The 10,510-nt window shown below is 42.8% G+C and overlaps 1 protein-coding gene across 12 annotated transcripts in view; it reads right to left on the minus strand.

The window, feature by feature from the left end:
• Positions 1–8,273, minus strand: part of PHF21A (PHD finger protein 21A) — a 191,625-nt gene extending 183,352 nt beyond the window's left edge. For 7 of the 12 annotated variants that reach the window (XM_027578105.1, XM_027578111.1, XM_027578115.1 and 4 more), the window contains exon 1: positions 7,751–8,273. The gene's annotated coding sequence lies outside the window, so the exon portion shown is untranslated. Of the gene's footprint in view, positions 1–4,267; positions 4,366–4,755; positions 4,857–5,557; positions 5,617–6,545; positions 6,644–7,750 lie in introns of those variants that run through there. The other 5 variants (XM_027578109.1, XM_027578106.1, XM_027578110.1 and 2 more) reach the window with 5 other exon arrangements.
• Between the last annotated feature and the right edge of the window lie 2,237 nt (positions 8,274–10,510).

Here is a 10,510-nt window from a genome sequence, read left to right on the forward strand (position 1 = left end):
TCTTTCAGATTACATCCATATGAGTTTTAAATTTACATTGAAATCACATTTATTTTCAGGAATCTGTCTTCCATTTAAAAAATACTAAGATTCAAGATGTTGACAATTATTACAAAATAATTTTTATATAACCTCTAAACTTAAATATGGGCACTGAATAACTGGCCCCATTCAAAGAAAAGAGAACAGCATATGTATCAGGCCCTACAATAAGCTCCTAAAGCCCATATTAGCAATCTGTATGCTGTAATTATAAAGTGATCTATAGCAGCACAGACAAAAAAATTTACAATTGCTAAGCTAAGTTTTAAATATATAAACACAAACATACATACACATGTATCAGTTATTTTACATGTAAATCTTAAACTAGCTGATAAAAAAATACAAACTAATCCAAGGTAAACTAAAACACTAGGGTGTTTCTGAAAACTCACTTTAAAATATCAGCACCATGATAATCATAATATTAGCAATCAAATTGTACTTAGCAGAAAGTTCTTAGAGGCTTGGGAAGCTGTTTGTATAAAATGGAGTAGACAAGAGGGAAGGGTTCTCTGTGCTGTTTAAATCAACTACAGATCCCAGCATGCAATGCTCTAATCCGGAGTGAAGCAAAAACCCGAAATGCATCCTGGGACCTGTAGTAAGTAAACCACTTCACCCTATCACACTAAGTTTTAAGAAAGTCTGAACTATCTAAGCACAATTTGACTACATCTTATTATCAGGGCCTAGTGAAATTCAGATCTAACTTGTTTGCTCTCTGCTCTGGCAGTTTCTTTAGCACATATTGGAAAAAGTATCAATGAATATTTACATCAACATTTTCACATTAGAAGAACCTTAAACAGGCTAAGCATACAAAAGAAATGCTTAAAAAGCAAAAAGATTTTATACAATTTTTAAATTATTCTTAAAGACATCATTTTTAAAGCCATTTTTTAAAAAGTCTGGTTGATCAGTTTCAAAGTTCTCTATTCCCCTCCCCCAAGAAAGTTTTAATTGCTTTATCAAGTTTTCTCTTAACAGTCTTTCAAGTTATATTTTATAAACAATTTTTCTTGCAGAAAATTCTCATTCAAAAACATTTCCCATACTCTAATAATATCCACTAGGAAAAATATTCTTATTGTAAGAGGGACACATAACACCACCACACACACAAAAATAATATTTAAGTTTCTCTTTTGTCAAGTCCTTACTCAATACCTGTGCCCTCCTCTCCTAACCCCTCATTTCACACACACACGTTTCCAGAAAGAACACTTAGGAAAAAGAAAATATTCCCACTCCAGACTCTTTTTCTCTCATCCATTGACCTCTTCTTAAAAAAAAAAATTTTTTTTTAATTACCAATAACATGTCCAAATAGATAACTTTGAGCTGTTATTTATGTATATACAGTTTCTACACACACCCTATTTTCTGCAAGACTGAGGAAGGAGGCTGGGAAAGAACTAAGTGCAATCTGCATCAGGAGGCCTAACACAGGTGGCGGGTTATTTTCAGGCAACAGCACCTTCACAAACATGCTGTGGAATACAGTCCAAGAAATTCCTAACAAGGAAAGATAAGCTGGCACACAAATCCAGCTAAAAATCACCTGCAACACGTTACTACATTTCACCATAAAAGTGACAGGGTACTACAGGATCTGAAGCTTCATCAATACAACATACTGGCCATTAAGGCCAGATAGCAGTTGCCATGGTTACTATCACCCACTTTTATCAGGAAATTATTGTCATTACTCTGAAGTTTTTGGTACTTATTTAAAATCTAAAAAAAACCCAGTCTCGGGTTTGACTGTTAATTGAGTGAAAGAATCAACTACTGTTTGATTTGTAAGCATGCTGCTTCAGAGATGCACATGGTTAACAATACTTGGATCTGCAGCAGAAAAAAATCAATTCCTTTCTGCTGCTCCTTCTCCTCAAGTACTGACAGTTTGTATCCTCAGTGCAGCCAAAACAATAAAACAAAACCCATCTTTTTGGCTTCTGTGTTTAAGTCATTTTTTGTTCCCTAGGCCCACAAACAGAGTCAAAATAAAGCCTATATCACCAACCTGTTAGGCTCCATCCCCTTCCTATCTCCATATTACCGGTTCACTTTTTTGTCTATTTAAAAAACCAGAAAACATTTCCATGGATGATTCCAAAATATAGATAAGAATAGTTTCCTTCAACAGAGACCTGCGCACTATTTTTTTTTTTTTTTAAACAGGGGGAGGCCTTGCATTGTATTGGAGGGAGAGAAGTGGAGGAGTATTCAAACTGCCACACAAGTGTCTAGAGTGTGAGAAAGTTGCTGTAGAAAACCCAAAGGTTGACCAAACCTCACATATTATCTCTAAATGTGGTGGAAGAGTTCATCATCACCTCAGTCTAACACTGAACAGACAAGTAATATAAAAGTTATCCTTAAAAGTCCACTTCAACATTCTCACAAAAAATAACTCCAGAAATTTTATACACAAGAATTATAGGAAAGCCTACAAAACAGCACAGCCACATGTACATACAAACACACAAACAAGAAAACATATGCTATTTAAAAAGTAATTATCTACAATAAATTTAAAGTGGTGTTAGAGTACTACCTCCTTAAAAAAAAAATCTCAAAGCAGCAAAAATACACACCTGGTAAAGTTAAAGTGATCAAAATATATTGCTGTGCACCTAAAGAATACTCAGGGCCTACATAAAAGCCCAAGTACAAAAGTTCCTGAGAAGTCAACAAAAATCATGAATATTTCCCAACACAAATTAACAGGAAGATTCAAACATATTTCAAGAAATCAGGTCTGAATATAGATATAAAGGAATTCTGTCAAAGGTTAGAGACCTAAAACTTTAATCCCTTTCTTTTCTCCCTTTGAACAGCAATTAAATACAAAAGTTTTCAGCAATAAAAATACCAAGAATACAAAATTTAAAAGCACATTACTATAACCTTAACTTCCGTATTTCCTCAAAACAAAACAAAAAAAAAACAAGAAAAGAAAAACCCCAAACCAACTTTAGTATTCAGTGTCCACAGGATGAAAAAGTTAATACTACCCTGAGAGGTTTCATTTTTATTTAAACAGTTAAATGTTTTTCTCACTTCACACAGAAACAAGTTTCTATATTTAATTTCTAATTAAAGGGGCTATTTCATAAAGAGTAGTAGCTTCTAAAATATAAAACTAGACCTTTTGATATGCTCATAAACACAGGGACTCCCAATTATCTATATTTTATTTTATTTTAGTCCAAATTTGTAAGCAGAGTCTATTTAAAAGCCACAAATCAAGGCTCTGAGTTTTAAACTTTTGGGTTATTTTTACACAAAAATATTTCGGTGCACTCCTCTAGATTTGAGTAGTCATTTCCTCATGCATCCCTCTAAAAGAGAAAAACAAAATGATATACATATGTACCTAATACTAATACATACAGATATACATCTTTTTCACTTTGAAACAAGCTTGAAAGCTTTACTTAGAATTTTTCAGAAAGTTAGCAGAATCACTCAAAACATTCAAAACCTTAACTGTGACATCTGTTACTCTGTGTGTTAATGAGAGTCTATAGAAGAATCCAGGAACTTAAATATTCACTAAAATCAACTACTATCACATCAATGAAGAAATGAAGAAAAATTTTAATGGGGAATACACATTTCACAGGATCTACAAAAAGAAAAATGATCTTTTTTTTAATTATGAGAAACTGCCTCCATAGCATTTTTTAAACAAAGCTTCAAAACTGTAACAAAGAGCTTTTTGGTAACCACAGTAGCATTTAAAAAAAATTTCATAAAAGTGTTGGGGGTACACTTTTAATGTGTTCATTTCCCAATGATGCAGAGAATGTTAACGTTTTAAAGACAGAAATTTCTGTCCATGTATTAATTAGTTACCTATCTCAACATCTGCATGGCTTCTGACAATTTACAAAGAACTTTCACATGTCTTCTCATTTGATCTTCTGAGAAAAAAGTACAGTATTATGCCTAGAAAACCGACAAAATTCAAAGCAGCTTCATCAAATTTTCTACACATTCCTAAGTTTTTTAAACTTTGATACAAAACTTTACAAGCCACCAAAGTAGCATGATATTCCCAGGGATAAATCAATTCACCTAACACTAATATAGTTTCAAAGGAGCATGTGCTGTAAATGCTATGAAACTACTTTCATCTTTATGCAGTTATTGTTAAGTGTTACTAACGGACATATCAGGAGTGACTTATACTCACAGATATAACTTTACTTACAGTTCAAGAATCTCAGTCTTTGGAGGCCAACTCAAATACATCAACCATACGTATTTATAAAGCTGAGTGCCTAAGAATTTATCTACTAGGATCACTGTCTATAGATGTGAGGAAAAAAACACAAGAAATTAAAATTTTTTCCATACAGTATCTCCCTTTCCAAAATCTCGTATCTCTGTATCCTATCTGTATTAATATTATAGGAATAACACAAAAGCTAAAGCCCAATCATACCAACTTCTTTTGTTTACAGTCCTTGGACACAATCTTTTCACATTTGTGTTCAACACCCCACTCACCAATACAAGACTAACTCCTCATCAAAATAAAGTAATTCTAACAGCACTCTGTACCTAAGCGTGGCATTCTTAAGCTATCCACAATAACAAATCTACTTTGTGTAATATTGTAAGCAGGTAAAAAGCAATCAAAGATTTCAGTTTCAAATAGCAAATGTAATTTATTAATGGACTTTTAAATGGACTTACTAAAAATCTTTCTGGAACTTTAAGGCATTAATCCTGTTGCTTAGTTGAAGTTAACAGAGCTGTAATAAGTAGTAAGACCCTCAAAATTCAAGAGATTTGCTTTATCTTGATGTAGCACCTCCTGCTGGATAGCATTCAGAGTTCTTCATGTAAACAGAAGAAGAGTATTTCTGAGGCAGCTCCTTCCAGATGACTGAATGGGAAAAAGGATGGACCCTTCAAAGCTAAAAGAAATAGGGCCCCATCCATCACTCATACCTCTTAAAAAGAAAATCTGGTGTGGGTAGGAGTCTTTTAAATCTATTACTATTCTGGTTCCATAAGACCTGCCTGAGTCCAAAGTGCAACATGCTTAAATAAAGCTTGCAAAATCATCTAAAAACTACCTTAAAAAGCCTTCAAAAGCACTCAAGCAAAAGACTTTATTATGGCCAGCCAAGCAATGCCAGTCATATTGCAAATACCATTATGTTAACAAAAGCAAAAGTCTAACATAAAGAAAAACACCTGGAATATTTTTAACATATTGGCCAGAAGTTTGTGTTTTGAGAATTTTCTGCACCATTACTATGCTCCTTTTAAGAACAGCTGTCCATCTACAGAAGTTTTAAGTACAGAAATTTTTTGATAAACAGGAGTATTACTGCACACAAAAATTTCCTCTTTGCCATCAAGTAAGTCCTGATATTTTAAAATGTATTTTTCAGACATTTTAAATAACCCTTAATAAGCTAGTTTTAAGCCCACAATGTAGATTCCATATACAAGTGAAGATAGAAAAAAAGAATAGAAAGGAACTTACCAAAATCAAAATGAATAATAGTATTTCCAGTAAAAATGTAGTAACAGTTTCCTATAATGCTGTGAAACCAAGTAAATCGTGAAACTTAAAAAAAGGGGGGGAGGGGGCTACTCTTCAAAAACCAAAAGAAAAACTGACCTATTAATTTCTAGCGCCCAAATGTGATAAACACCAGATGTAAACAAACAACATAAGCACTGAAAAGTACACTTAGATGTCTTAGCCCCAGTTTCAGTCCCCTTACCAGGCCCTCAGTGAAGCCAGAGATGTTGATGAGTATCCTCTCTAAAAGGAGATATTCTAGCTCCCTGCCCTAAAGAACCCCTATAAAGTGTGCCTATGTAAAGGCTTCCTTCCTAGAGTGCACAGCTGCTTTTGAAAAAAAAAAAAAAACTTTCATCAACCCAAATTAATCTGATTCTAATATTCAGCTATCAATTATTAATACAGGAATGTTCTCTCTTTAATGTCCCCAGCTTAAGCATCTACATTCCTGACACCTACTATTAACAAAAAATGCACAGCTCGCACCCCAGCTATGGGGCAAATCTCTGAAATCCAAAACACAGCCACAAAGTTCACTGTCAAGGCCAATGCTGAGGCCCACACACGCCCGGACCTTAACTCACATTTGAAATTCTAGAAAGCCACATTTGCAGACATCATTTAAAAACAACACAATGTGGACGTGCAGAGTGAGATCCTCTACTTCAAGACCTAAACAAAGAATATTTCAACATATGCCCCGAATATGATGACACCAGATTCACCAATGAAAACAAAACCTGCCTACCATTAGCAGTCGTACCTTCATCTCAACAACTCAACTACTTAGAAATCACTCTCAGCACATCTGCACCCTACAACCGGCGTGTGGCCTTCTCAGGGGGTGCAAGCCACAGACAAAGTTGAAACGAGACATTCTTCCCCCGGTGCCCAATGTCGATATCAACCCCTCCCCTACCAGGGCCACCTTGCTGCTACCCACCATCGCGAACGTGGTCAGGGGAAAAAAAGAAATCCTAACAGCACCGCTCAGCAGAATAAAGAGACCAAAGAGAGGATGACGAGAAGTGTTGGGAACTGCGTGCACGACGGGGCTGGACCAAACGGAAAGAGTCCCACTCCGCGCGCCCCTCCCCCCGGCGGGGGCGCGGGCGGGGGAGGGGCGGCCGCGGCCCCTCTCCGAGCGGCCTGCCGGCCTCGGCCCGCGCGGGGTCCCGGGGGCGCCCCGCGGCCGCGGGCGGCGGGGGCGAGTGCGGGAGGGCCGGGCCCGGGGTGAGGGGTGCAGGCAGACTCTCCGGAATAACAAGTTGCAGAAGAAGAAGAATAAGCGGAATTTCCCCAACGCTGCTCCGGCCACCCAAGACAAATGCACCAACACACACACACACACACACACACACACACACACACACACTCGGGCCCGGCAGCGTCAGCAGCCGCAGCTTTTTTTTTTTTTTTAACCAGATCCCTCAGTCACCAAACAAGATGGTTTTCCCAAAAAAAAAAAAATTAATTAATTAAATAATCATAATAAAAACTTCCCCCCGACAGCATCCCGAGGGGGGGGCAGGGTGGTGAAGGAGCCGAGGCGACCATCCCCGGGCTGAGGGACAGCCGAGGGGGCGGACGAGGCTCCGCGCCCCCCGCCCCCGCCGGCGGCCCCCTCCCCGGCACCCCGCCGGGACAATGTGACGCCCCCTCCCCGCCACCCCCGGCGCGCCGCCTCTGTCACCCGCTTCGGCCCTGCACTCAGCGCCCAGGCTCCCGAGGCTGCTCATAAACTTACTTCCAATTTATCCTGGGGAGGGGTGGAGGGCAGAGGGAAGGAAGGGGGAGACAAGGTTTTTCCATTGTCTTTTTTTTAGGGGGGGAGAAATAGGAAGGGCACGCAGGGGGGCGCCCCGAAGGGGAAGTTACTGCTCAAATCTCAAGTTGACTGAGGGGTCCTGACGAGAACACCCCCCCTTCCCTCCTCCCTCCCACACACCCCTCCCCTCCCCCTCCCTCCCCCCACAACAAACTCCAAGCAGGCAGCCCCAGTTCCTCCCAGAGACAAACACCAGAGACAAGACAGAGAGACAGGGAGAGGGGGAGAGGGGGAAGGGGGGAGGGAGGGGAAATAGAGCTACTCAAGAAAAAAAGAGGAGAGTGAGGAGAAGAGAGAATGGAAAAGCTGGGATACTGCACCCTCCTGCTGCTGGCTGGTTGTCCCCCCTGGCAGCTGGAGGCAGGAACTCTGAGCAGGAGAAGCAGGAGGAGGAGGAGGAGGGAACTCTTCTTCATGGGGAGGGAGGGAAGAAGCTGGAGCTGCTGCTGCTGCTTCTGCTGCTGCTCTGGGCCTCTCGCACTTTTTAGATATTAGTGTGTTAAGATGGTAGGTTGTTCCCTTCTCCCTCCTCCTCCTCCTCCTCTCCTCTTCTCTCCCTCTCTCTCACTCACTCACTCTCTCTCTCTCTCTGGGCTGTTTCTTTCCTCCTCTTCCCCAGGCAAGGGGGGGTGGGGAGGAGGGGGTGGGGGGAGGAACTGGATCCTCCTCCTCCTCCAGGAGAGACACACACAGGCCCCGGGCCGGAATAGGGGTGGGGGGGAATCAGAGCAGCAGGAGAGAAACTGTGGGAGACAAACAAGCCCAACTCTTCATCCTCCTCCTCCTCCTCTCAGCAGCAGCAGCGAGCACCACCAGCCCATTCACCACCCGGCCCCGGGCCGCAGCACCTCCGCCGCCTCAGCCCGGGGATCCCTCCGCCCAGGCCCAGACACACTCGCCCGCGCGGGAGCCCGCCGCGCGGCCCCGCCGGCCCGCCGCCGCCGCCGCCGTGCGCGCCCCCGCCGCTCCCGAGAGCCGGGCGAGAGGGACTGGGGCTGGGAAAGCGGGGACGAGGGCGGGGGGGGGGGGGAGAGGAGGCGCCGGGGTAGAGGGGCACGGCGGGGAGGGAGGGGGCCGCCGGGCGGAGTTGTACGGCGGCCGGCCCGGGCCCCCTCGCCTCCGCCGGCGGCTCCTGGGCCACATGGGCCCCCCCCGGGGCGGGGGGGGCGGCGGCGTGGGGGGGCGGCGGGGGCCCGCGGCGGCGCTCGGGCGGGCGGACTACTTGACGTGTCGGTGCGGCGAATTTATTTCACTTTGCCTAAGGAACGGGGTGTGCTGCGGCCCCCATTGCCTAGGGAAAAAACCCGGATGTAAAGTGAGTGAAACTAAACTAGAGTGAAGTAGGGCAGCAGCAGCCAAACTCCAGTGCAGCGGCGGCGGCGGCGGCGGTGATGGGGCTGAGCACCGAGCGGCGGCGGCCAAACTCCGGGGCCGTCGCAATGATGGGCCCGTGCAGCGCCGCAGCTCGGCTCCCTTGTAGCTGCAGCCGAGGCGAGGCTGGAGCCCGCTGCGGCCCCCCCAACTCCGCGGCCCGAGCCCAACTCCCCCCTCCCGCCGGCAGGAGCTGCAAAGGGGCTCCGGAGCGGCCCCAACTCCCTCCAGTGCAACAGCAGTTTTAAGGGGGGAAAAAAAGCCGCGAGGGCAAAAGCGGAGAGAAGCAATGGGGAAGCACTGCAATGGGGGAGCGTGGTCCAGGCAACAGGAGAAAGATGCAACCTCAAGTCGAATGCAACATGCAATCCCCGGCCGCCGCTAGCCCGCTCCCTCCCCTCGCCACCCCGCCCCCTTTCCAAATAACTACCCTTGAACCACTTTATTAGCCACACTTAGTCCCACACTCGCGTCGGGGAGGGGCGGGGGACGGGGTCCTTCCCTCACCTTTATTTATTGCTTTCTCCCCCCCTCTCCATGTTTTTTATTCCTAAGTTCTTTTGTTCTAAGGGGGATGATGGCATTTACTTTTCTGCTTTGTGTGGCAGGGCAATCACTGGGAATCGGCCACGTATAATCCGGCGGTTTGTCATATTTTATTAGTGAAAGTATTTTATGCCTATTCTACCTCCAAGGACTGTAACATGGAGAACTGCAGGGAGGAAAAAAAAACATCAGAGGAATTCTTGTTTTGAGAGATTTCTTGGCGGGGAGGGGAGGGCCCTTTTTTTTTTTTTTTTGGAGGGGGTTTATTTAGATTTTCAAATGGATAGTTTTCAACTTAAAGCTTAATGTTTTTGTACGGATATACTACTAGATTCTAAAATAACCCCCAACCACAATAAAGAAAAAAAAGTCCAAAATTCTAGATTAAAGAAAAAAAAATCCCTACTGGACAGTGATATTATCTGGTCTGTGCAGCACGCTGGATTTAACATAGTGTTGGCCTTCGAATGTTAAATAACAATAAACCCCAACCTCAACTGAATACAAATGGGGGGTGGGGGTGGTTTTGTTTTTATGGCTCAGCACTTTTGTAGCATCTGCCACTACGCATTTTCCAGGCATTGATTAGCCATGCAACTCCCATAGGCATGAAGTCCAGTTTTTGCAGATAAAGAGCAACAGTGGTGAGATGATTTGCCCAAAGTCAAAGTGAGTCATTGACAGAACCAGAAATAGCCTTAAACTCTTATTTGTTACTAGTCACATCTTTCCCATTAAATAGTATTTCCTCCAAGAAATAAACAGTATTTAAAAATAAATAGACGTTCTTTACCTTGTTATGTATTTCCACCAGAGGTACTTTGAGATCTTCAGATACGAAGGTGTTTTCTTACTTCTGTGACCTGCAAAATTAAGTTTAGTTTCTCAAGAAAAAGAAATTTTTAAAAATTCTGATTTCTTAAAGCTAAAAAAAAGTATGGGTTTTATTTTACATGCATAGTCCATTTAGTACTCTGAGCTTTATATTAAAAAAAAATTTCACAGCAGAGAAAGTGTGTAAGAGTTTGAGAGCAAAAATGAAAATCCCTATAAATGATTCAAGAAGCCTGGATGAACTCATAATGTTGTGAAACTGAACCCATAACACAGTCAAGATGAATAACGGAAGGACAGGTTGGGTAGTAAGACCCAGCTTTGCCACC

Source organism: Zalophus californianus, chromosome 11 (assembly GCF_009762305.2).
Source record: "Zalophus californianus isolate mZalCal1 chromosome 11, mZalCal1.pri.v2, whole genome shotgun sequence".
Classification (NCBI taxonomy): Eukaryota; Metazoa; Chordata; class Mammalia; order Carnivora; family Otariidae; genus Zalophus; species Zalophus californianus.